Source organism: Eubalaena glacialis, chromosome 3 (assembly GCF_028564815.1).
Source record: "Eubalaena glacialis isolate mEubGla1 chromosome 3, mEubGla1.1.hap2.+ XY, whole genome shotgun sequence".
Lineage (NCBI taxonomy): Eukaryota > Metazoa > Chordata > Mammalia > Artiodactyla > Balaenidae > Eubalaena > Eubalaena glacialis.
In genome coordinates, this window is record NC_083718.1 from 118,881,157 (window position 1) to 118,907,157 (window position 26,001).

Sequence of the window (26,001 nt, forward strand, 5' to 3'; positions counted from 1 at the left end):
AGCTCCCCTCTGAGGCGAGGGTTCTGGCACCAGGTAGGGGGAAAACACTTAAATTCAACAGAGCCAGCTCAGATCTAATTCTGAGGGCTTCTGCTCCAGCAACTTGGGACCCAACCTTGCCCCTTACAGGGCAGTGCTAGCCACGGAGCAGAGGGAAGCCCTGGCTCAGATCTGGATCTGGCCCTAGCCCTTGAATTTCCAGCCCCACCTCCTACAAAGGTAAGAGCTGCCAGCACACCCTGAGGAGAGGTGTGACTTGTGTTCTGTCAGATCCAGCTCTCCCACCAAAGCCACATGCAGATTGTATAGGGATGCTCCCACACAAAGACACCACTTCAAGACCACAATAGGTAACTGTTTCATCTAATTTCACAGAGAAAGAGAAAATTAAGCTAAGTGAGAATATAGAGAAATTTGTTTCAATTGAAAGAGCAAGAGAAACCCCCTGAAAAAACAACTAAAGACAGAAATAAACAACTTACAAGATAAATAATCAAAGCATTACTAATTAGAATGCTAAATGAATTAGGGAAAACAATAGATAAACATTATTATGAGAACCATAATAATGAACTAGAAAATATTTTTTAAAAAACCAGTCCAAACTGAAGAATACAGTAACTGAAATGAAAAACACACTAGGAGCAATTAGCAGGAAACTACGTGATAAATAAGAATGCATAAGTGGTCAAGAAGATAAACTAATGGAAATCATCTAATCAGAACAGCAAAAAGAAAAATAAGTTTAAAAAAATGAGAACAGTTTAAGGGATCTCTGAGACAACATCAAGTGTACCAACATTCACATTATAGGGGTTCCAGAAGGAGAAGAGAGAAAGAAGGTGGTTGAAAATATATTTGATGAAATAATGGCTGAAAAATTCCCAAACCTGAAGAAGGAAACAGATATCCAGATACAGGAAGCACAGAGGGTCCCAAACAAGATGAACCCACACAGGCCCACACCAAGACATATCATAAGGAAAGTAGCAAAATCAAACTCAAGAGAGAATTTTAAAGGCAGCAAGAGAAAAACAAAGAGTTACATACAAGGGAACAACCATAGGGCTATCAGCTGATTTCTCTGTACAAACTTTGCAGGCCAGGAGAGAGTGGCATGAAATAGTCAAAGTACCGAAAGGGAAAAACCTATACCCTAGGACACTCTACCCAGCAAGATAATCATTTAGAATTGAAGAAGAGATAAGTTCTCAGACAAGCAAAACCTATAAGAATTCATCAAGACTAAACCTGCCCTGAAAGAAATGTTAAAGGATCTTCTCTAAGTGGAAAAGATAAGGCTATAATGAGAAGTAAGAATCTATAGGAAATGAAAAATCCCACTAGGAAAGGCAAATGTACACTAAAGGCTGAGGATCAATTACTTAAATAAGCTAGCACGAAGATTAAAAGACAAAAATTTCAGAATTGTAAAATTACAATAATCAGTAAAGGGATAAACAAGAAGATGTAAAATATGACATCAAAACCCCAAAATGTGAGGCAGGGAAATGAAAATGTAGATCTTTAAGAATGTGTTTGAACTTAAAGAACTACCTATTTAAAACAAGTAAGTATAGTTGTAAGTCAACATATATGAACCCCATGTTAGCCACGAACCCAAAACATACAATAGATACGCAAAAACTAGAGAGAAAGGAACACAAGCCTACCACTAAAGGAAATTATCAAACCACAAGGGAAGAAACTAAAAGAAGAAAAGAACATTCCATTTTATTCATTCATGATAAAAACTCTCAGCAAAGTGGATATAGAGGGAACATATCTCAACAAAATAAAAACCATTTGTGACAAACCAACAGCCAACATAATACTCAATGGTGAAAAACTGAAAGCCTTCCCACTAAATTCAGGAACAAGACAAAGATGCCCACTCTCACCACTTCTATTTAACATGGTATTGGAAGTCCTAGCCACAGCAATCAGACAAGAAATAGAAATAAAAAATATCCAAATTGGAAGTGAAGAGGTAAAACTGTCACTATGTGCAGATGACATGATACCCTATATAGGGAACTCTATATTCCTCACACAAAAAATATTAGAACTAATAAATGAATTAAGCAAGGTAGCAGGATATGATTAACATAGAGAAATCTGTTGCATTTCTTTGCATTACCAATGAAATATCAGAAAGAGAAACTAACACACCATTGTAAAGCAATTATACTCCAATAAAGATGTTAAAAAAAAACAAACCTAGGAATTAACTTAACAAAGGAGGTGAAAGACCAATAAACTGTAAAATACTGATAAAGGAAATTTTAAGATAACTCAAAGAAATGGAAAGATATCCCATGCTCTTGGATTGGAAGAATTGATATTGTTACAATGGCCATACTACCCAAAGCAATCTATAGATTTAACGCAATCCTTATCAAAATACCCATGACATTTTTCAGAGAATGAAAAAAATAATCCTAAAATTTATATGGAACCATCAAAGACCCAGATGCCAAAGCAATCCTGAGGCAAAAGAACAAACCTGGAAGCATAACACTTCCAGACTTCAGACTATATTACAAAATTACAGTAATCAAAACAGCATGGTGCTGGCACAAAAACAGACATATAGATCAATGGAACAGAACAGAGAGCCTCGAAATAAACCCACATACCTATGGTCAATTAATCTACAACAAAGGAGGCAAGAATACATATTGGAGAAAAGACAGTGTCTTCAACAAGTGGTATTGGGAAAGCTGGACAGCTACATGTAAATCAGTGAAGTTAGAATGCTCCCTCATACCATATACAAAAATAAATTCAAAATGGTTTGAAGACCTGAATATGAGACATGACACCATAAAACTCCAAGAAGAGAACGTAGGGAAAATATTCTCTGACATAAATCGTAGCAATGTTTTCTTAGATCAGTCCCTCAGGGCAAAAGCAGAAATAAACAAATGGGACATAATAAAACTTAAAAGCTTTTACACAGCAAAGGAAGTCATCAACAAAATAAAAAAGACAGCTTATGGAATGGGAGAAGATATTTGCAAGTGATGTGACTGACAAGTGGTTAATATTCAAAATATACAAACTGTTCATATAACTCAATATTGAAAAAACAAAAAACCCAATCAAACAATAGGTAGAAGCCCTAAATAGACATTTTTTTCAAAGAAGACATACAAATTGCCAACAGGCAGATGAAAAGATGTTCAACATCACTAACTATTAGAGAAATGCAAATCAAAACCACAGTGAGGTATCACCTCACATTGGTCAGAATGTCTCTCGTCAAGAAGTCTACAAATAATAAATGCTGGAAAGGGTGTACAGAAAAGGTAACTCCCCTACACTGTTGGTGGGAATGTAAATTGGTGCTGTCACTATGGAAAACAGTGTGGAGGTTCCTTAAAAAGCCAAATATTGAGTTACCATATAATCCAGTAATTCCACTCCTGGTTATATATCCAGACAATAATTTGAAAAGATATATGCATTACAATGTTCATAGCAGCACTAGTTACAATTGCAAAGTCATGGGAACAACCCAAATGCCCATCAACAGAAAACCGGATTAAGAAGATGTGGCATATATGTATATATATATACACACACACACACACACATATATGTATATATATAAAATGGAATATTACTCAGCCATTAAAAAGAATGAAATACTTCCATTTGCAGCAACGTGGATGGACCTAGAGAATATTATGCTTCGTGAAGTAAGTCAGACAGAGAAAGACAAATATTATATGATATCACTTATATGTGGAATCTAAAAAAATAATACAAATGAATCTGTATACAAAACAGAAACAGACTCACAGACGTAGAAAAAAAATTATGCTTACCAAAGGGAAAACGGTGGGGGGGGGGTGGGATAAATTAGGAGTATTAGAATAACAGATACAAACTACTATACATAAAATAGATAAGCAACAAGGGTTTACCTTATAGCCCAGAAAATTATATTCAATATCTTATAATAACCTATAATAGGAAGTAACGTGAATATATGTGTATATATATATATATATATATATATGAATTATTTTGCTATACACCTGAAACAAACACAATATTGTAAATCACTAAACTTCAATAAAAAAGGACAGCAGAGAATTCCCTGGTGGTCCAGTGGTTAGGACTTGGCACTTTCACTGCCGGGGCCCAGGTTCAATCCCTGGTCAGGGAACTAAGATACTGCAAGCCATGCAGTGTGGCTAAAAAAAAAAAAAAAGACAGCAAAAAACTACAAAAACAACCAGAAAACAAGTAACAAAATGTACATATCTTTCAGTAATTACTTTAGATGTCAGTGGACTAAATACTTCTATCAAAAGACATAGGGTAGCTGATTGGGTAAAAACAGACCCATCTATCTGCTGCTTGTGAGAGACTCACTTGAGAGCTAAAGACACACGGACTGAAAGTGAGGGGATGGAAAAAGATATTTCATGCAAAAGGAAACAACAAGAAAGCAGGGGTAGCAATACTCATGTTAAACAAAATAGACATTAACACAAAGTCTAGGGGGCTTCCCTGGTGGTGCAGTGGTTGAGAATCTGCCTGCCAATGCAGGGGACATGGGTTTGAGCCCTGGTCTGGGAAGATCCCACATGCCGCGGAGCAACTAGGCCCGTAAGCCACAATTACTGAGCCTGCGCGTCTGCAGCCTGTGCTCCGCAACAAGAGAGGCCATGATAGTGAGAGGCCCGTGCACCACGATGAAGAGTGGCCCCCTCTTGCCACAACTAGAGAAAGCCCTCACACAGAAACGAAGACCCAACACAGCCATAAATAAATAAATTAATTAATTAATTAAAAAAACCCAAAAAACAAAGTCTATAACAAAAGACAAATAAGGACATTATATAATGATAAAGGGATCAATACAAGAAGAGGATATTACACTCATTAACATATATGCACCTAATACAGGAACACCTAAATATATAAAGCAAATATTACCAGGCATAAAGGGAGAAACTGACAATAATAAAATAATAGTAGGTGACTTTAACACTACACTTACATCAATGGACAGATCATCCATACAAAAATCAATAAGGAAACAGTGGTCTTAAATGTAGCATTAGATGAGTTGGACTTAATAGATATCTACAGGACATTCCATCCAAAACAAGCAGTATACACATTCCTTTCAAGTGCACGTGGAACATGCTCCAGGATAGATCACATGCTAGGCCACAAAACAAGTCTCAACAGTTTACGAGGATAGAAATTATATCAAGTATGTTTTTCAAACTGTAATGATATGAAACTAGATTTCAATTACAGAAAGAAAAATGGGAAAATCACAAACATGTGGAGACTAAACAACATGCTACTACAAAACCAGAGTCAATGAAGAAATCAAAGAGGAAATCAGAAAATACATCAAGACAAATGAAAATGGAAAGAGAACTTTCCAAAATTTATGAGATGCAGAAAAAGCAGTTCTAAGAGGGATGTTTATAGTGATACAGGCCTACCTCAAGAAACAAGAAAAATATTAAATAACAACCTAACCTACCATGTAAAGGAATTAAAAAAAGAAGAGAAAACAAAGCCCAAAATCAGGAGGAGGAAGGAAATAATAAAGATCAGAGAGGACATAAATAAAATAGAGACCAAAAAAAAAAAAAAAAATAGAAAAGGTCAATAAAACTAAGAGCTGGATTATTTTTTAAAAGATAACCAAAATTGATAAACCTTTAGGCAGGCTCATCAAAAAGAAAAGAGGACCCAAATAAACAATACAAGAAATGAAAGAGGAGGAATAACAATTGCTATCACAGAGATACACTCATAAGAGAGTACTACAAACAGTTAAATGACAACAAATTGGACAACCTAGAAGAAATGGACAAATTTATAGAAACATACAACCTTTCAAGATTGAATCAGGAAGAAAAGATAATCTAAACAGACTGATCACTAGTAGTGAAATTGAATTGTAGTAAAAATACCTCAAAGCAAATGGAAGTCCAGAACTGTATGGCTTCACAGGGGAATTGTACCAAATATATAAAGAAGAGCTAATATCTGTCCTTCTGAAACTATTCCGAAAATTTGAAGAGGATGGGACACTCCGAAATTCATTCTACAAGGCCACCATTATCCTGATTCCAAAACCAAAGCCACTACAGAAAAGGAGAATTACAGGCCAATATCTCTGATGAATATAGATGCAAAAATCCTCAGTAAAATGTAGTAAACAAAATTCAACAGTATATAACAAGGATCTTACAACACGATGAAGTTGGGTTAATTCCAGTGACACAAGGATGGTCAGTATTTGCAAATCAATCAATGTTACACACCCTGTACTAAAGGAAGGATAAAAAGTACATGATCATCTCAATCGATACAGAAAAACCCTTTGACAAAATTTAACATCCATTCATGATAAAAACTCATCAAAGTTGGTATAGAGGGAACATAGCTCAACATAATAAAAGCCTTACTGGCACAAAAAAAGAAATATAGATCAATGGAACAGGATAGAAAGCCCAGAGATAAACCCATGCACATACGATCACCTTATTTTTGATAAAGGAGGCAAGAGTATACAATGGAGAAAAGACAGCCTCTTTAATAAGTGGTGCTGGGAAAACTGGACAGCTACATGTAAAAGAATGAAATTAGAACACTCCCTAACACCATACCCACAAAAAAAACTCAAAATGGATTAAAGACCTAAATGTAAGGCCAGACACTATAAAACTCTTAGAGGAAAAAGGCAGAACACTCTACGACATAAATCACAGCAAGATCCTTTTTGACCCACCTCCTAGAGAAATGGAAATAAAAACAAAAATAAACAATGAGACCTAATGAAACGTAAAAGCTTTTGCACAGCAAAGGAAAACATAAACAAGATGAAAAGACAACCCTCAGAATGGGAGAAAATATTTGCAAATGAAGCAACCGACAGAAGATTACTCTCCAAAATTTAGAAGCAGCTCATGCAGCTCAATATCAAAAAACAAACAGCCCAATCCAAAAATGAGCAGAAGACCTAAATAGACATTTCTCCAAAGAAGATATACAGATTGTCAAGAAACACATGAAAGGATGCTCAACATCACTAATCATTAGAGAAATGCAAATCAAAACTACAATGAGGTATCACCTCACACCAGTCAGAATGGCCATCATCAAAAAATCTACAAACAATAAATTCTGGAGAGGGTGTGGAGAAAAGGGAACCCTCTTGCACTGTTGGTGGGAATGTAAATTGATACAGCTACTATGGAGAACAGTATGGAGGTTCCTTAAAAAACTAAAAATAGAACTACCATATGACCCAGCAATCCCACTACTGCGCATATACCCTGAAAAAACCGTAATTCAAAAAGAGACATGTACCACAATGTTAATTGTAGGTCTATTTACTACAATAGCCAGGACATGGAAGCAATCTAAGTGTCCATCGACAGATGAATGGTAAAGAAGATGTGGCACATATGTACAATGGAATATTACTCAGCCATAAAAAGAAATGAAATTGAGTTATTTGTGGTGAGGTGGATGGACCTAGAGTCTATCATACAGAGTGAAGTTAAGTCAGAAAGATAAAAACAAATATTGTATGCTAACACATATATATGGAGTCTAAAAAAAAAAAAAGGTTCTGAAAAACCTAGAGGCAGGACGGGAATAAAGACACAGATGTAGAGAATGGACTTGAGGACACGGGGAGTGGGAAGGGTAAGCTGGGATGAAGTGAGAGAGTGGCATGCACATATATACACTACCAAATGTAAAACAGATAGCTAGTGGGAAGCAGCCGCATAGCACAGGGAGATCAGCTCGGTGCTTTGTGACCACCTAGAGGGGTGGGATAGGGAGGGTGGGAGGGAGATGCAAGAGGTAGGAGATATGGGGATATATGTATATGTATAGCTGATTCACTTTGTTATAAAGCAGAAACTAACACACCATTGTAAAGCAATTATACTCCAATAAAGATGTTTCAAAAAATAAGTAAATAAGCCTTTTGTGACTAACCCACAGCTAACACCATACTCAATGATGAAGAGCTGAAAGCCTTTCCCCTAAACTCAGGAACAAGACAAGGATGCTCACTCTCACCACTTATATTTAAAATAGTATTGGAAGTCCTAGCCACAGCAATCAGACCAAAAAAAAAGAAAATAAGAAAAAAAGAAATAAAACGCATTCAAATTGAATAGGAAGAAGTTAAATTGTCACTGTTTACAGATGACATGATACTATATATAGACAACCACAGATACTATATAAAGTGTCCACCAAGAAATTACTGGAACTAATTAATGAATTCAGTAATGTTGCAGGATACAAGATTAATGGAACAGAAATCTGTTGTTTTTCTCTACCATAATAATGAACTATCAGAAAGAGAAAGCAAGAAAACAATCCCATTTAAAATTGCATCAAATGGCACAGGGAGATTAGCTCGGTGCTTTGCGACCACCTAGAGGGGTGGGTTAAAGAGGGTGGGAGGGAGACACAAGAGGGAAGGGATATGGGGATATACGTATGCATATAGCTGATTCACTTTGTTATACAGCAGAAACTAACACAATGCTGTAAAACAATTATACTCCAATAAAGAGGTTAAACAAAATTGCACCAAAAAGAATAAAATACCTAGGAATAAACTTAACCAAGGAAGTGAAAGATCTATACTCTGAAAGCTATAAAATATTGATGAAGGAAATTGAAGATGATACAAAGAAATGGAAAGATAGCCCATGTTCTTTGTTAGGAAGAATTAATATTGTTAAAATATCCATACTGCCCAAAGCAATCTATGGATTTAATACAATCTCTATCAAAACACCCATGACTTTTTCACAGAACTAGAAAAAATATTCCTAAAATTTATATGGAATCACAAAAGACTCCAAATTGCCAAAGAAATCTTGAGAAAAAAGAACAAAGCTGGAGGAATCACACTCCCTGACTTCAGGCTATACCACAAAGCTCCAGTAGTCAAAAAGAAGCATGATATAGGCACAAAAACAGACACATAGATCAATGGAACAGAATAGAGAGCCTAGAAATAAACCCATATACCTATGGTCAATTAATCTATGAAAAACAATTCAAGAATATACAGTGGAGAAAAGACAGTCTCTTCAATAAGTGGTGCCTAGAAAACAGGGCAGCTACATGTAGAAAAATGAAGTTCCTCATACCATTTACAAAAATAAACTCAAAATGGGTTAAAGACCTAAATGTGAGACCTGAAATATAAAACTCCTAGAAGAAAACATAGGCAGAATTACTCTTTGACATAAATTGCAGCAATAGATTTTGGATCTGTTTCCTAAGGCAAAAACAACAAAAGCAAAGCTAAACAAATGGGACCTAATTAAACTTTAAAGCTTTTGCACAGCAAAGAAAACCATTGAACAAAACGAAAGACAACATACTAAATGGGAGAATATATTTGCAAATGATATTACTGATAAAGGGTTAATGTCCAAAATACAATAACAGCTTATACAACTCTAATATCAAAAAAACAATCACCCTGATTTAAAAATGGACAAACGATCTGAATACATATTTTTTCAAAAAAGATAGATTGCCAACAGGCACGTGAAAAGATGCTCGACATTGTTCATCATCAGAGAAATGCAAATCAAAACCACAATATCAGCTGTTAAATGGCTATCATCAAAAAGTCTACAAATAACAAATGTTTGCGAGGATGTGGATAAAAGGGAACCCTAGTACCCTGTTGGTGAGATTGTAAGTTGGTGCAGCCTCTATGGAAAATAGTATGAAGATTACTCAGAAAGGTAAAAATAGAACTAACATATTATCTAGCAGTTCCACTCCTGGGTATATATCCAAGAAAATGAAAACAGTAATTTGAAAAGATACATGCACCCCAATGTTCATAGCAGGATTACTTACAGTAGCCAAGATAGGGAAGGAACCTAAGTGTCCATAAACAGATGAATGGATAAAGAAGGTATATACAATGGAATATTACTCAGCCATAAAAAGAAGGAAATTCTGCCATTTGCAACAACATGGATCAACCTAGAGGGTATTATGTTTAGTGGAATAAGTCAGACAGAGAAAGTTAAATAATGTATGTTATCACTTATATGTGGAATATAAAAAAACAAATGAATGTATATAACAAAGCAGAAATAGATTCACAGGTATAGAGAACAAATTAGCGGTTACCAAAGGGGAGACAGAAGGAGGGAGGAGCAAAATAGAGGTATGGGATAATAGATACAAACTACTAAGTATAAAATAAATAAACAACAAGGATATATTGTATAACACAGGGAAATACAGCCCCTATTTTACAATAATTTTAATGGAGTATAATCTATAAAAATATTGAATCACTATGTTGTACATCTGAAACTAATATAATATTGTAAATCAACTATACTTTAATAAAAAAAGAAAAAAAAGTTAAACTCAGTCATTCGCTACCACACAAAAAATAGAAACTTACTTCTCTCATTTTGTTATTTGTTTTCTATGTCTTATAGCATTTTTGTCCCTCTTTTCATGTATTACTCTATTGTGTTTAGTTGATTTTTTTGTAGTGAAATGATTTATTACCTTTTCATTTCTTTTAGTGTATATTCTATAGCTCTCTTCTTTGTGGTCATCATAGGGATTACATTTAATATCCTAATGTTACAGCACTCTAATTTGAATTATATCAGCTTAACTTCAAAAGCATACAAAAGTTCTGCTCCTATACAGCTTGATTCCCACCCCCTTTCAGTTATTAATGTCACAAATTACATCTTTATATATTATGTGCTCAAAAACATAAACTAGTATTTCCTTTTATGAATTAGTCTTTTAAATCATATTGTAAATGAAAATTGGAGTACAAACCAATATTACAATAATACTAGATGTGATAATTGCCCATGCATTTACCTTTACTAGAGATCTTTATTTCTTCCTATGGCTTTGAGTTATTATTTATTGTTCTTTCATTTCCACCTAAGGATTTCCTTTAGCATTTCTTGTATGGTAGGGCTAGTGAATGAACACCCTCAGCTATTGTTTATCTGGGAAAGTCAATTTCTCCCTCATTTTTGAAGGACAGTTATGTAGGATAAAGGTTTCTTTGTTGATAGTTTTCCTCCTTTAGCCTTTTGAATAAATTAACCTACTGCTGTTTGTCCTCCAAGTCCTCTGATGAAAAATCTGCTGGTAATCTTATTGAGGATCATTTGTATGTGATGATTTGCTTCTCTTGCTGTTTTCTCTTGCTCTCTTTGCCTTTAGCTTTTGACAGTTTGATTATAGTGTGTCTCAGTGTGTGTCTTTTTCAGTTTATTCTACTTAGAGTTTGTTAGCTTCTTGGATTTGTAGATTAATATCTTGGCATCAAGTTTGGGAATTTTTTAGCCATTATTTCTCCAAATAATCTCTTTGCCCCTTTATCTGTTTTCCTTCTGAGACTGCCACTGTTGGTATGTTGATCAACTTGTTGGTGTTCTACAGGTCTCTCAGGCTCTTTTCACTTTTATTCAATCTTTTTTTCTGTTCTTCAGATGCAATAGTTTTAATTATTTTATCTTCATGTTCTCTTGTTCTTTCTTCTACTTTTGAATCCCTCCAGAGAATTTTCAAATTTAGTTTTTGTAATTTTCAGTTCCAGAATTTCTTTTGAGGTCATTTTAATGTTTTCTATCTCTTTATTGATATTTTTATTTTGTTCATACATTGTTTTCTTGACTTTGACTCCCTTGAGCAATTTGAGCATGTTTTAAAAAGTAGTTTTAAAATTTTTATCTAATATGTCTGCCATCTGGTCTTCCTCAGGGAAAATTCCTGTTGATATATTTTTTCCTTTGACTGATTCTTAATTTCCGGCTTCTTTGTATGCGTTGTAATATTATGTTGAAAACAGGACATTTGAGTTTTATAATGTGGTAACTCTGGAAATCAGATTCTCCCCATTCTCCTGGGTTTTTTGTTTCTAAGAAATTGTTGTAGGGTGTCTCTGGGCTAGCAATCAGCCTGTGGTGTAAACTTAAGTCTTCTCAGGTTTTTTCTGAGTCTCCATCTTTCCCTGGGCATGTGTGGTGACTTTCTAGATTCCCTGTGCATGTGGTTACTCTTGAATGTTCTAATTCTTAAATGGCTGGTCCCCAAAAAGGGTAAAAAGGAAAAATGAAAGGAAAAAAATATTCTGTCGCTTTAAATCCCCTGGAAGTCACTTCAACCAGAGGGGGTGGCAACAATGGCACTCTGCTTCTGCATCTGCATCTCCATGATCAGAAGTATAATTGGTGATATTTGGAGGACATATTTTTATTGTCCACTCTGGCTCCCACAAGCCACATGTAAACCACTCCAGGAATGTGGGCAAGGTTACCTGCTATGGGTAACCTTGGCGGGATAGCCACTACTAGGCTAAGAGCTGAAACTGACCAAAATTAACCATGATTTTTCATTTAAGCCTTCCCCTGGAAGCTGCAAGCTTTTAAATATGACTCTAGAGCTCCAAAAACATTACATCAGTCATATTCTGCCAGCACAGTTGTTCTCTGGGTAGGAAGATGGATTCCTGGCACTTCCTACTCTACCGTTTTCCCTGATGTCACTCCACCAAGAATGTATTCTCAATCCTTAACATCACCTTAATCCACGTTTTCTTCTTCTTTTGACTTAAGAAAAACATTCCAAATAAATGTTTACATATGTTTTACAGCATATGTAATCTGAAGGATAAATTCTACCATTGGCTTGAATTTAGGCTCCTGACCTCAGGGCCTGTTTTATTCAGCTTGAGTGGAAATTAGGCTTATTGTTATTAATATAGGAAAGGTGCTTGAAACTAATAAAATAACAACTGACATTTATGGAATGCTTACTAGATACTAGACACTGTACTAAAGCTTAAGTTACTTTGGAGGCAAACCCCAGTGTGACTGAGAACTTCAATTCAGAAATATGAAAAGTTATATTTTGAGTTATAATATGTTTGAAGTCTTAATTGTATCAACTGACAATTATTCAAGCAGCACTGGATTTCAGATATCATGAGTTACTCACCATCAACTACCCAGCCAGGTATATATGTGGCCCTATTTGGTGGACATCTTAAGCTTCTCATAACAGTGTTTGTTTCTCCATGAACCTGTACTTATAAGCTATATTTGTCATTTTCTTTATAAGTTGTAAAATATCTGGAGTAGACTCCATCATTCTTGAAAGAATCAGCACCTTGTTATAGAAATGAAGGAATAAGTTATTATTGCAAAGAAAAAGAGAAATTCATGCATTTTCTAACTCAAGGATATGGCCTTTATAAGCATATACCCTAGGTTGGGCTCTCATCTTCAAACTGACCCCTTAGAGAATATTTCCTTTATGCTCTGCCAGAACACAGTATCTTATTGAATTGATATCTTTGAGGTATTATAAAAAATATATTACACACACAGATAAATATATATGTAAAATAAATACCTCAATTTTGTGGCCCTTGTCACCTTGTATTCAGATTATTATGGTACCCTTCTTATTGATTTCTCAGCCAAACAGCCTACTTTTACTTACTTTATCTAAACACTTACTTTTAGTATTGCTTTCTTTTATCTCTCCATTCAAATCAAAAGGACCCCACTAAAGAAAATGTCTTTGCTTAGGAGTTCTCATCCTAGTCAAGTACAAAATACCTATCTAGACTCATTCTTACAGCTATTGCTCTGCTGATTCATTAACTCTCTGGTCTGACGATGGGAAACTTCATCTACTATTAGAATAAACATTTTGGGGAGCTCAGGAATATTGTATCATCTGTATACCTGTTATCACGACCATTGGAGTTATTCACTAAATTTCTAACACATTACTCAGGGAGTTTTAACTCTGTAAGATAGATGTTATTAAACTGAGGTCCTTGGACCAGCAGCATCTGCATCTCTCTGGAACTTGTTAGAAATGCACATTTCTGGGTCACATTCTAGGAGTAGGAAGGGGTCCCAGCAACTTGTGTTATAACAAACCCCTTCACGTGATGCCTATACATACTGAAGTTTGAGAACCACTTCTCTAAATCATTTTAGTACCACTACTTTCTTAGGTGAAAGCATTACAAATTAACTAAGTAATCAGTATTAAAACCTTGAGCAATGATAACAAAATGCAGGTAAGTTTTAATGTAGCATGGAAGGGATTGGGAAAAGGGGAAGAAGAGGCAGGGGATAGCTGTGGAAAACATAGTTATATCTGATGAAGGCACTGAAGTGTGAGTGTAGGGAATTTGAAGCTGTACCAAAGACCAATTTCACCTTCTAAATTTTTCTCAGGACCAACTCTAATTGAGGATAGTGTTATAAAATGATTGAATTAATTACATTGCAAAAGATACTAATAGAAATCTGTGATAATACAGTTGTCTACCGTATTGGGTTTTTCCTTGCTCAATGACCCGTCAAAAGAAAGTTCAGTTCCCAGAATAATCCAGTCTGGGAAAACGTCTTTGAGCACCACTCATCCACACAGACCAAGGAGACAGAGCATGGCCAACACTATATCTTGTTTCTTGTCAGACAGATCTGAAATCTGATGCCCCTGTGCTGATCCCTCCTCTCTTCTGGCAGGACTACCTGTTCTTGGGCCTTAGTTTCCCAGGAGTATATGTGCGCTTTGTTCCAGCAGTTGGAAATTACTCCTGCCTGTCATCCCTTCTTTGATAAGAGCCTGAGTTCTACCACTTAACTTCATCTGACTACTTATGCTTCACCCTTTCTGGCCAGGTTTTCTTAATCATGTGCCCCTAAGAAATGCTTATTTAGAGTTCTTTATGCTGCCTCAATCTCTTGAATGAGGACTTTCTATATGATGACAGACATTGGTTGTCTAGATGGCAAACAATAATAACAACCTTTATGGAGTGCTTACCATGTGCAAGACACTTGCAAATCACTTCGTAGGTTTTACCTGGATAGAATGTCCTGCTTGTCCTGCTGTTTATCCATAATCTGCATCCATTCTTCTGGTGCCTGTCTCTCTGCCCCACAATGCCATAGGGACCCATAACATACCCTGAGTTATAAAAATAGAGGCTTATTCATAAAAGCCTATGAATTACCTGCACCGTTATCCAGAAGTTCTGAAACTTCTGTATTCCCATTATTTGATTCAATGAAAGCAGTCGCATTGGCTCCAAGAATGGGTATATACCCTTGTAGAATTTCTGCATAAACAGTCATTGGGCTGGGGAAGCTGTTTGTGTCTTTATTCATTTTAGCATTCACCATGATTGGAGGCACAGAAGAATTTGCTGCCTGAGAATTTAGTTTCTGGGTTTGCTTTTGCTTGAAGAGTGTAAGTCCAAACACCCAACTAAAAATTCAGCGGAAATATCAGATACCAAGCTATTTTCTGTGTGTCCATTATCTAGTTCTAAAGTATAATTCTTATAAATGTAGTGTAGAATAAACAGGTTTTTGCAAATTTGTACAACATCCCACGGATGAGTGCTGTGGCAATTCAGACAGGGGACCTAGCCAAATGTCATGCATAATGTCTCTACCTGGTGTAGTCTCTGGTGGGAAATATAAATCTTGAAAGATTCCCTTCTTTTTGGCCTTTATCCTTTGGTCTCAGAGTGCACACATTGTATAATCCTGGTTGGGCTTAATTAGGAAGGAGGCTCTAATGACTTATACACCATGTTGAAAAGACTCCCCACAATTAGCCTTCAAAGTGCTTCTTGCCCAACCTGTATTTTACCCTTTTTTTCCTTCCTCCTCATATATAAATTCTTTCTTCTTTTTTCCTCCCATCTAATTCTTAGGATTACACAGGAGTAGAAAGCACATTCTATTTTATCATAACTTTGAAGATGATACAATTATTGGCACTCAATTAAGATTATATGTATGATATTAAACAATTTATTTTAAGCTTTTGAAAAAATTTTAAAGAGAAGAAGTCTAAAAGCTGATTGCTTACCTTGCAGTTCCTGGAATACTGAGATAGGCCATTTTCGAATCTTTGTCCACTGTGAAACTTTCCATTGATGTTCCATTGCGATCCCAGAGAGAAATAACGGCAGGCTGTTTGTCCCATGTGACAAGAAAGAATGTGTCCTTTCCCACAGTGCTATCAATTATTACAGTACCATTCATCCAGCCATTACTGTTGAGTGTTAATCACTTACTTTCAAGCTGTTTAAATGTATTTTAAAAATCAATAACTGGGGAAGAGAGTAATTTTATTCTTTTTTCTTTTTTGCATAGTTCTTAATTTCTGGCCTGAGAACAAGCTTAAATATGGCATACTACCATAGTCTTGCAATCTCTCTGAAAGCTGACTGGGATGTGACAGTTGTCAGTCAGAAAATGTGGAAATATAGGGCTTAAGGACAGGACAGGCTATAATAAAAACATTAGAGCAGGAGAATGGGTTTCACAACTGGAGATATGGCTTTATTATTTTTTTCTTAGTTGTCTTAGCAAACACTCCAGATTTTAGCATTAAAGGGTGTTACAACCTCAAAGAAGAATTAGCTGTAGGGCATGTGTGTGTGTGAATGTGTGTGTATGCATGCACTTGTGTGAGTGTATTTGCTCATCATAATGGTGACTCAAAAGAAAATACTTATTGATGCCTAGAGTATTTGAGTAGAAACATAATGAGGAGGGCCTCAAGATAAAAATGAAGACTAGCAAATAACTGAGAAAATCTTTCACTGATCTTTCCAATGTGAAATATTGAAGTAATTTTTCACATATGATAGAGTAAATAGCCCCATATGTTAGAGTAAATACGTTCAAGAAGAATACAGAAATGGCAATCTATTCTTTATGTAAATTGCAGTCCTGAGAAGAAAATAAATGAAAGATAGGACCATTCTCTGAGAAGGACTCCGAAGAAGAAGTTTTTCAAAATCTTTGTGGATATTTCTTAGGAAGAGTCAACTTTATCCAGTGACCAAGTAGGTGTTTCCTGGGAGAATGTCATTTCAGGAAAAATGGAAAGTATCACTTGTAGATCAACTCAGTCCTAAACCCACCTTCACTTCAGTTCTGAAGGAAGAGAGTGAATTCTACCCTTCAAACATCATTGCTTTGAGAAAAATCTCAGTCTTCTGTAAAGTCTTTGAGTGGAAAAAGTATTATTATCAAGTTAAATCTGAATGTGAATAACTTTTTTAGACTCCTACCAGGAAGATCTAATAAAGAAATAGAGCTTTGGCTGTATAAGAGTACTATAAAACAGAACTGAATAAATAGTGGGATGCAGCCTTTCCTCTGTATTCCAGTGGCCACCACCACCCAAATCCAAGTTCCCATCAACTTATGTTTGGTTATTGTAACAGGCATCTAGTTGGCCAACATATTTTACAAAGTCCCACCCATCATATTCATGAATCTAAATTAATCTTGCAAAAATTTGTTTAATTTTAAATTTTCATTATTTAAGAACTTACTACAGATATTACAAATGAGGGGAGCAGAATTTTCAACCGGCTCCTCCACTCCCTTTGAGAACTCCATGCTCAAAACTTTGAACATCACCTTTATGCAAATATTTCCTTTCTGGCTGATTTCCCTTATTCTGCTCTTACACTTTTAACTGCCTTTTGAGAATTCCACTTAAATGTCCCACCAGCTAGTCAAAGTTACCAAGGCTCAAACACAACACAAAATAATATGTTTGAAATCAATTCTCCCTCCTTGCTTCTCAGTTTCAGTCTGTGGTATCATCATTCTTTAGTCAACCAGGTTGACAACCTCAGAAATGACCTCTATTCTCCTTCAGTTTTTACTCTATTTTCTGCCACACTAGATCTCCAGACCAATCTGTACAACAGTTTGCAGGGTATCTCCAAACCAGATCTCCAGACCAATCTGCATATATTATTTACCCCCATATCCTACAACTTCTGCACTTCTCATATTGGAGAATAGAGGAAAATAGGTTTACTTAGGTGATCATTGGTAAGTTTTAATATAGGCAGTGATTTGATGAAATAGAAGACGGGATATAGGAGTCTTGGCATAAAGTGACATGAGATAGACAGTGAGAATGGATATAGAGAGAAACAGGTTTTTGTAAAATATATTTTGAAAGAAACAGGCTGCATTGACATTATAATGGGACATGAATGGAGAAGAAACGAAGTTTTCTCAAAGTTTTTGAATCTAAGTAGTGATAGTGCTTTTGAGACACAGAAGTTGAGAAAAGGAGTTAAATTCAGAAGGGTGGATAAAATAGAAAGCCAGTGAAGAAAATGGTTGAAGAAGCAAGAGAAGAACTAGATCCATAGATACGCAATGATTATTCACTCTCTTTCTCCTGTTCAACTATTCTCCAAAATATATTCCTTCTTCCCACAAGCCAAGTTCTGAGGTGCATTTGTTTGACTTTGAATCTATTTCACAGGTGTCAAGTGGTGGGGCAGGGGGGGCATGGAAGTATGATATTTTTAAATGAATTCCTAGAATAATGGGTGCTATATTATTGGACAAAGTCTAACTTTGGTAGGGGAAATTTAACATTATTAAGTTTTGATGTTATTTCTAATCTAACCCATATGGGAAAAGAAAAAGAAACAATTGTTACATATGCCAGTGCTATTTGTTCACAGTCCTTCTTTCAATTTATATTTACGTACTTGATTCACATAACGAGAAAGGCTAGAAATTCACAATTTTCTTACTGTCTTTTTGATCATTTCAAAAGCTGAAAACTTCATAATGAGTCCCAGGAGTTTTAGCTCAGAAATATCATATGGTTTCATATTCCAAATGAGGAAATGAGACACGAAGAGCTTCAGAGTCTTGTTCTGGTCTTGATTTCATATTATAATTTAGTGCTACTACTTTCATTATGTGAAAATCTGGTTTACATCCATGGTAAAATACATAAGAAGATAATCCCTGAATTATCCATCCATAAAAATTAAAGGTAATATATATTTAGAAAAAAATGTAGTGGATTAACTTTATGCATTGGTTTATTAAATGGTAAATAATATCTATTTACATTATTAAAGCATAATTTTGGACATACTTTTTTGGGTATAATTTGCTTTCTACTTTTAAGTCATTTACTATTGTATTCACACACATAAACTCTAATTTCATCATGTAATTGGGTGAATAATTTCATATTAAAGTCTTGATTTTAATTAAAAATTTACTGTAAGAGGAGATGGAAGAAGGTATTCCATGCAAATGGAAATCAAAAGAAAGCTGGAGTAGCAATATTCATATCAGACAAAATAGACTCTAAAATAAAGACTGTTATAAGAGACAAAGAAGGACACTACATAATGATCAAGGGATCAATCCAAGAAGAAGATATAACAATTGTAAATACATATGCACCCAACATAGGAGCACCTCAATATATAAGGCAAATACTACCAGCCATAAAGGGAGAAGTCGACAGTAACACAATAATAGTGGGGGACTTTAATACCCCACTTTCATCCATGGACAGATCATTGAGACAGAAAATCGATAAGAAAACACAGGTCTTAAATGACACATTAGGTCAGATGGACTTAATTGGTATTTATAGAGCATTCCATCCAAAAGTGGCAGATTACACATTCTTCTCAAATGCACATGGAACATTATCCAGAATTTACCACATGCTGGGCCACGAAGAAAGCCTCAGTAAATTTAAGAAAATTGAAATCATATCAAGCATCTTTTCTGACCACAACACTATGAGATTAGAAATAAACAACAAGAAAAAAAACTGAAAAAACACAAACATGTGGAGGGTAAACAATATGCTACTAAACAACCAATGGATCACTGAAGGAATCAAGAGGAAATCAAAAAATACCTAGAGACAAATGAAAATGAAAGTACAACGATCCAAAACCTATGGGATGCAGCAAAAGCAGTTCTAAGAGGGAAGTTTACAGCAATACAATCTTACCTCAGGAAACAAGAAAAATCTCAAACAACTTTAATTAACCTTACACCTAAAGCAACTAGAGAAAGAAGAAAAAACAAAACCTAAAGTTAGTAGAAGGAAAGAGATCATAAATATCAGAAAGGAAATAAATAGAGACAAAGAAAACAATAGCAAAGATCAATGAAACTAAAAGCTTGTTCTTCGAAAAGATAAACAAAATTGATAAACCTTTAGCCAGACTCATGAAGAAGAAAAGGGAGAGGACTCAAATCAGTGAAACTAGAAATGAAAAAGGAGAAGTTACAGCTAACACCACAGAAATACAAAGGATCATAGGAGCCTACTACAGGCAACTGTATGCTAGTAAAATGGACAACTGGAAGAAATGGACAAATTCTTAGAAAGGTACAATCTCCCAAGACTGAACCAGGAAGAAATAGAAAATATGAAAAGACCAATCACAAGCACTGAAATTGAAACTGTGATTTAAAAACTCCCAACAAACAAAAGTCCAGGACCTGATGGCTTTACAGGCGAATTCTATCAAACATTTAGAGAAGAGCTAACTCCTATCCTTCTCAAACTGTTCCAGAAAGTTTCAGAGGAAGGAAAACTCCCTAACTCATTGTATGAGGCCGCCATCACCCTGATACCATACCGAGACAAAGATACCACAAAAAAGAAAATTACAGGCCAATATTACTGATGAACATAGACACAAAAATCCTCAACAAAATACTAGCAAACCAAATCCAACAATACATTAAAAGGATCATACACCATGATCAAGTGGGATTTATCCCAGGGATGCAAGGATTTTTCAATATATGCAAATCAATCAGTGTGATACACCACATCAATAAACTGAAGAATAAAAACCATATGATCATCTCCATAGACGCAGAAAAAGGTTTTGACAAAATTCAGCACTCATTTATGATAAAAACTCTCCAGAAAGTGGACACAGAGGGAACCTACCTTAACAGAATAAAGGCCATATACGACAAACCCACCGCAAACATCATTCTCAGTGGTGAAAAACTGAAAGCATTTCCTCTAAGATCAGAAACAAGACAAGGATGTCCACTCTTGCCACTTTTATTCAACACAGTTTTGGAAAACAAACTTATGGTTACCAAAGGGAAAAGGTGGGGGAGAGATAAATTAGCAGGTTGGGGTTAACATATACACACTACAATATACAAAACAGATGATCAACAACGACCTACTGTATAGCACAGGAAACTCAGTATTCTGTAATAACGTATATGGGAAAAGAATCTGAAAAAGAGAATTATACATGTATATATAATTGAATCATTTTGCTGTACACCTAAAACTGACACAACATTGTAAATCAACTCTACTCCAATATAAAATAAAAATGTTTAAAAAAATCAAAAACAATATGTGAAACAAGCTTTATCTTGATTCAAACTATTCCAGAAGATAAATCTAAGAAAAAAGTTATAAAACCTATTTTTAAAAGCCAATTGAATACAGTAATTGATACTCATAATGTTATTCCTAAATCATCCTGACAATTTAAAATATATATCCTCTACTATGTTTAAGAAGTAGCATTTGCAAATGCTATTTATTTTTAAATTGGCTTTTAATGTTACCAAATATATATTTGCTTTTTAAATACTTGGTCGTACAAACTCCCATCATTTTTAAAGTGCTTTTATGGCCATCGTAATTTATTTTGTCTCAAGTAACCCCCAAAGTAGTCGTTTTGTGGTCTTGTCTCCATTGCTTACCATTTTTCCATCTCCTCATTGTCAGCTCTTGTCAGGATATCTCAATATAGCAGCTCTTTAACCTTTCTAATTTTCTGATTCTGACCCACACTGGTTGGAAAATCTGGAGGCCAACATTGATAGAACTGTAGCTTTTGAAAAAGTGAATAATTCCCCTCAAAGGCTGGGAAGTCTGTGAATTTTAATACATGGAATTATAACATCTTTCTAGTATTCTATGATTATTTGATGCATTTCAGCCAAAAGTTTCCACAATTAAACTCCAATAAAGATGTTAAAAAAAAGATATTTAGACTCCAGGAGATAAAATTTGGACATAAAATCAAAAAAAAAGAAGTAGCATTCACATATACACACTACCAAATGTAAAATAGATAACTAGTGAGAAGCAGCTGCATAGCACAGGGAGATCAGCTAGGTGATTTGGGACCACCTAGAGGGGTGGGATAGGGAGGGTGGGAGGGAGGTGCAAGAGGGAGGGAATATGGGGATACATGTATACTTATAGCTGATTCACTTTGTTATACAGAAGAAACTAACACACCATTGTAAAGCAATTACACTCCAATAAAGATGTTTAAAAAAAATTGAGGTGAAAGAAATACTTTTCCAGATTAAAAAAAAAAAGCCATTGAAAACATGCAGTCCATTTTCATCACACGACTATATATCTAAGATAACAGCTACCAAAGTAAATGTTTACCTAGAAATTTCATTTCTATTTAGATCTATACAGCCTCAGCTTCTGTTAATCCTGTCCCCCTCCTATCCCAGTCTCATGGATTTCCCAGTGTCTTTCAACGTGCCTTGCATTGTCATCCCAACATGATTTTTTTTTTACTCATGAATTGATCTTCTCTCATCCCTTTTTCCTCCAGTAAACATCTTTCCAACATCTTGTTCAAGGCCAAGCCCAAAAGTCACCTCATCTCTCATGCCTTCTTTCCCTGACTCTATTCAACCCTGGGAGAATTAATGGCTCCCTCTGCTCACATAGTGCTTGACTCCTATGTATGTCCCCTGTTATGGAAGAATGTTATCTGATTATGCTATCTGATTACTAGTTTTATTTGTCTCTCCAGCCAGCATGACTGTGAGCACCTTGAGATCAGGTCTGGTTTAACTCTGGTCCCAGGCTCCTAGCACAGCACCTGCACAGCAGGAGCTTAAGAGAAGTTGTCGAATTGTCAGCCTTTACATTTATGCATTGTTATCAAAGGACTAGAATGTATGTCATATTTTACCTGTTACATTGCTCATCTCTATGACTGCTTGATCGGCATGTGGTCCCAGAGCAATAAGATGAATGATGGCCTCACTTTGTTTCACTTTGTCCGTGCAATTTCTTACATTTTTGTCCTCTCCAGCAGCCACCAGTATTATTTCGGATCCATCTATTTGGGGATAGATTTCTCTAACTACCTACAAATATAATTCAGGCTATTAATTATCAGGTACCCCTAAATCAAATGAACTCATGGGGAACTGGAAAAAAATTTAGAGGAAATAAACAAAACTGCAGAATAGATGAGAAAAGCTCTGCTTTAAAATAATAGAGTCTATAATCAACCTCTCGGGGAATTACACGACTTTTAATTTTCTGTCCACCTGCCACAGGGAATGTTTGCTCAAATGTACTTATGTGGCAAGAGAGTTGTGGACAATCTTCCCATTTAAATGACAATGACAATTCAGCCTAGGGAACTCAGATCAACCAGACATCAAAAATAGAATCTGGGTAAGTGGCATTGAATACCTATCTGCTTTCTTTGACTAAACTATCCTCTGAAAAATTCTTTGGTACATAAAGTCAGTTGCATATATAGCTAAATGGATTAAATATCAACCACAATATAAAAAGTCAATGCATAACCTTTTAGAAAAAAATTGTAAGTAATTCACAAATTTCAAATTAGAAAACCCTCAGTAGCTCTTAAATACAAGATATGGAAACTTCTAAGCATCTTGAGGTTAGGTATTTGTTAAATAATTTTTGTTTTACCTCCCAAAGTAATTAGCACAGAGTTGTTGCACATAGACGGTGGTCAAAGAATACACTACTTATATTTATTGAGTTCTTTATGTGGTTTGAACCCCTTTCCTACATCAAACTCCTAAACTAAACAGTGTGAAAATTCAGATTTTTTAATATCATATATCTGACACATAAAATATGGAGAACTTAGCCCAATATAGCAACTGTATTTTGACTTCTCTGACAATTTTAATTAGTAGTGACTTCTTGGCACACTATTTTAAGAAACTGAGTTCAAACCAAGAGGAAGAAAAATGCCATGATGGATTAGCAGGGGTTTTTATGGGCATAGAATGAAAGAGTAGAGGTATATGTAAAATTGCAAAAGAGGGCTTTTTGTAGAAATGAATGTAGAAATTCATTATAGACCTAGTGTCAGGGAACGATGTAACCACCTTTATTATGGTTTTTTTTTTTTTGACATATTTTGAGACTAGGAATGCCTCTTGTATATATTGCAAAATGTAGGAAATTATTTATACATTTACAGCATTTATACAGCATTTTCATCACACTTCCCCTTTACATTTGAGTGCAAAATGAAGATCTAAAGGTGGAGTTCTCTCTGCTTCACCTCTCCCTTTCTTGTATTAGTCTATTCACTGAGCACTCACAATGTATCAGTTGCTGTGCTGGGGATTCAGCAGGAACTACATGGTTTCTGCATTCATAGAAATAATTGAATTCAATTAAAAATATTTATTGAGTTTTGGGTCAGTGACTGGCAAGGTATAGAGATGAGCAACAAAGTCACAACTAATATATATGCCAGAATATTCTACAGTTCGAGAGTAATAACAAACTATTACACCACTACCATTTACTGTACCTTTGCTGTGTATTAAATGTTTTATACATTGTCATTTAACCTAAGTTCAAGCTCCCAACCTGTTTCCCTGCTATGACTCTTGCTCCCTGTAATCTTCCAGAGTCATCATCTTCATAAACCAGCGCAACTAGAGTCATCTTCCTAAAGCATAAATTGATCACATCTCTCTGATTCTTAAAACCCTTCAGTAGTTTTCTGTTGTACTTAAAATAAAATCCAAAACTCCTATCATAGGTTTTGAAATTTTGAAAGAGGTAGCCCTTGTCTAGCTTGCAAACGACATTTCATATTCCCTCATTTACCAAACTTCAGAATCACGGAATTCTCTCATTTATTAGAATAATTCACTTCTTTTCTACCCCTTCCCATGAGACTTTTGCACTTTCCTTTCTTCTTTGACAACTGGCTCTTTCTCATCCTTCTAGTCTTAGCTCAAATATGACCATCAGAGAGGCTTCTCTACCTAAAGTAGGTAGTTCCACTCTTTTTCCCAGTACCTCTTTATCACATTATCTTGTTTGGTTCCTTCACAACACTTTCTCCACAATCTGTAATTGCATTTCTTTAAAAAATTTTTCTTATTTATTCATTATCTGTTCCCCACTGAAATAGCATGGTCCACCAGAACAGAATTTATTATATCCCAGTGTCTTGTACACTTGGCCTGGCACATAACAGGCAGACAAAAACATATGCTGAATAAATAAAAACATGAACAATCCTATGTGCTAACTTTCATTATCCCCTTTACTGATGAAGTAATTGAGGACTAGGAAGATAAAGAATTGTGCTTAAGATTGCAAAAACAGTAAGTGCCAATTGGGGTTTGAACCCAGGACTTCATGTTAGAAATCTACACTAAAATGCCACACAATTCATAAAAGAAGGAGATTAAATAGAGCTGGGAGTAGCAGGAGAAGTTACGTTAAGGAGCAAGGATTTTGAAGAATTGGTAGAATTTTAACATGCAAAGATAGGAAAGAAGGAAGCACTTTAGGCAGAGGAATTACATGGGCAAAGGTATGGAGGCTTGGAGAACAATGTGTGCAGTAAATTGGTTGGAGCATAGAGCATTGGGAAGGGAGAACTGAGAAAAAAGGCTGGCAAGAGAGGTGAGGGCAAGTTTATTGGAGGATGAGAAGCTTTTAAATAACGTCAGACTGAGGGATTCAGACGTAATTTTACAGACTGTGAGGGAACAGGATTTCTAAGCAGGAAAATGACACAATTGATATTAATCGTGAGCTCAAGATGACCATTGGGATAAAAATAAGATTCATAATGATAGTTATTATGAATTATATATTTGCTATGTAATATAATATTGTTCTAAGTATGAACATGTATCATTTCACTTGTCTTACAATAACCCTATGAGATAGGCATTCTTATTTTCCTATATTTGATAGATAAGGCATTGAGAGTCCAAAGAGACTGAAAATTTTGCCTAGATCACGTGACTAATAAGTAATAGAGCCAGTACTGTGATCTCAAAACTCATGTTC

The 26,001-nt window shown here is 35.3% G+C and overlaps 1 non-coding gene and 1 pseudogene across 1 annotated transcript; one reads left to right on the plus strand and one right to left on the minus strand.

Moving 5' to 3' along the window:
* Positions 1-26,001, minus strand: part of LOC133087151 (calcium-activated chloride channel regulator 4-like) — a 48,975-nt pseudogene that overhangs the window by 12,555 nt on the left and 10,419 nt on the right.
* TRNAE-UUC (transfer RNA glutamic acid (anticodon UUC)) lies at positions 4,106-4,177 on the plus strand. Its single transcript has one exon. It is a non-coding gene; the product is annotated as a tRNA-Glu (tRNA).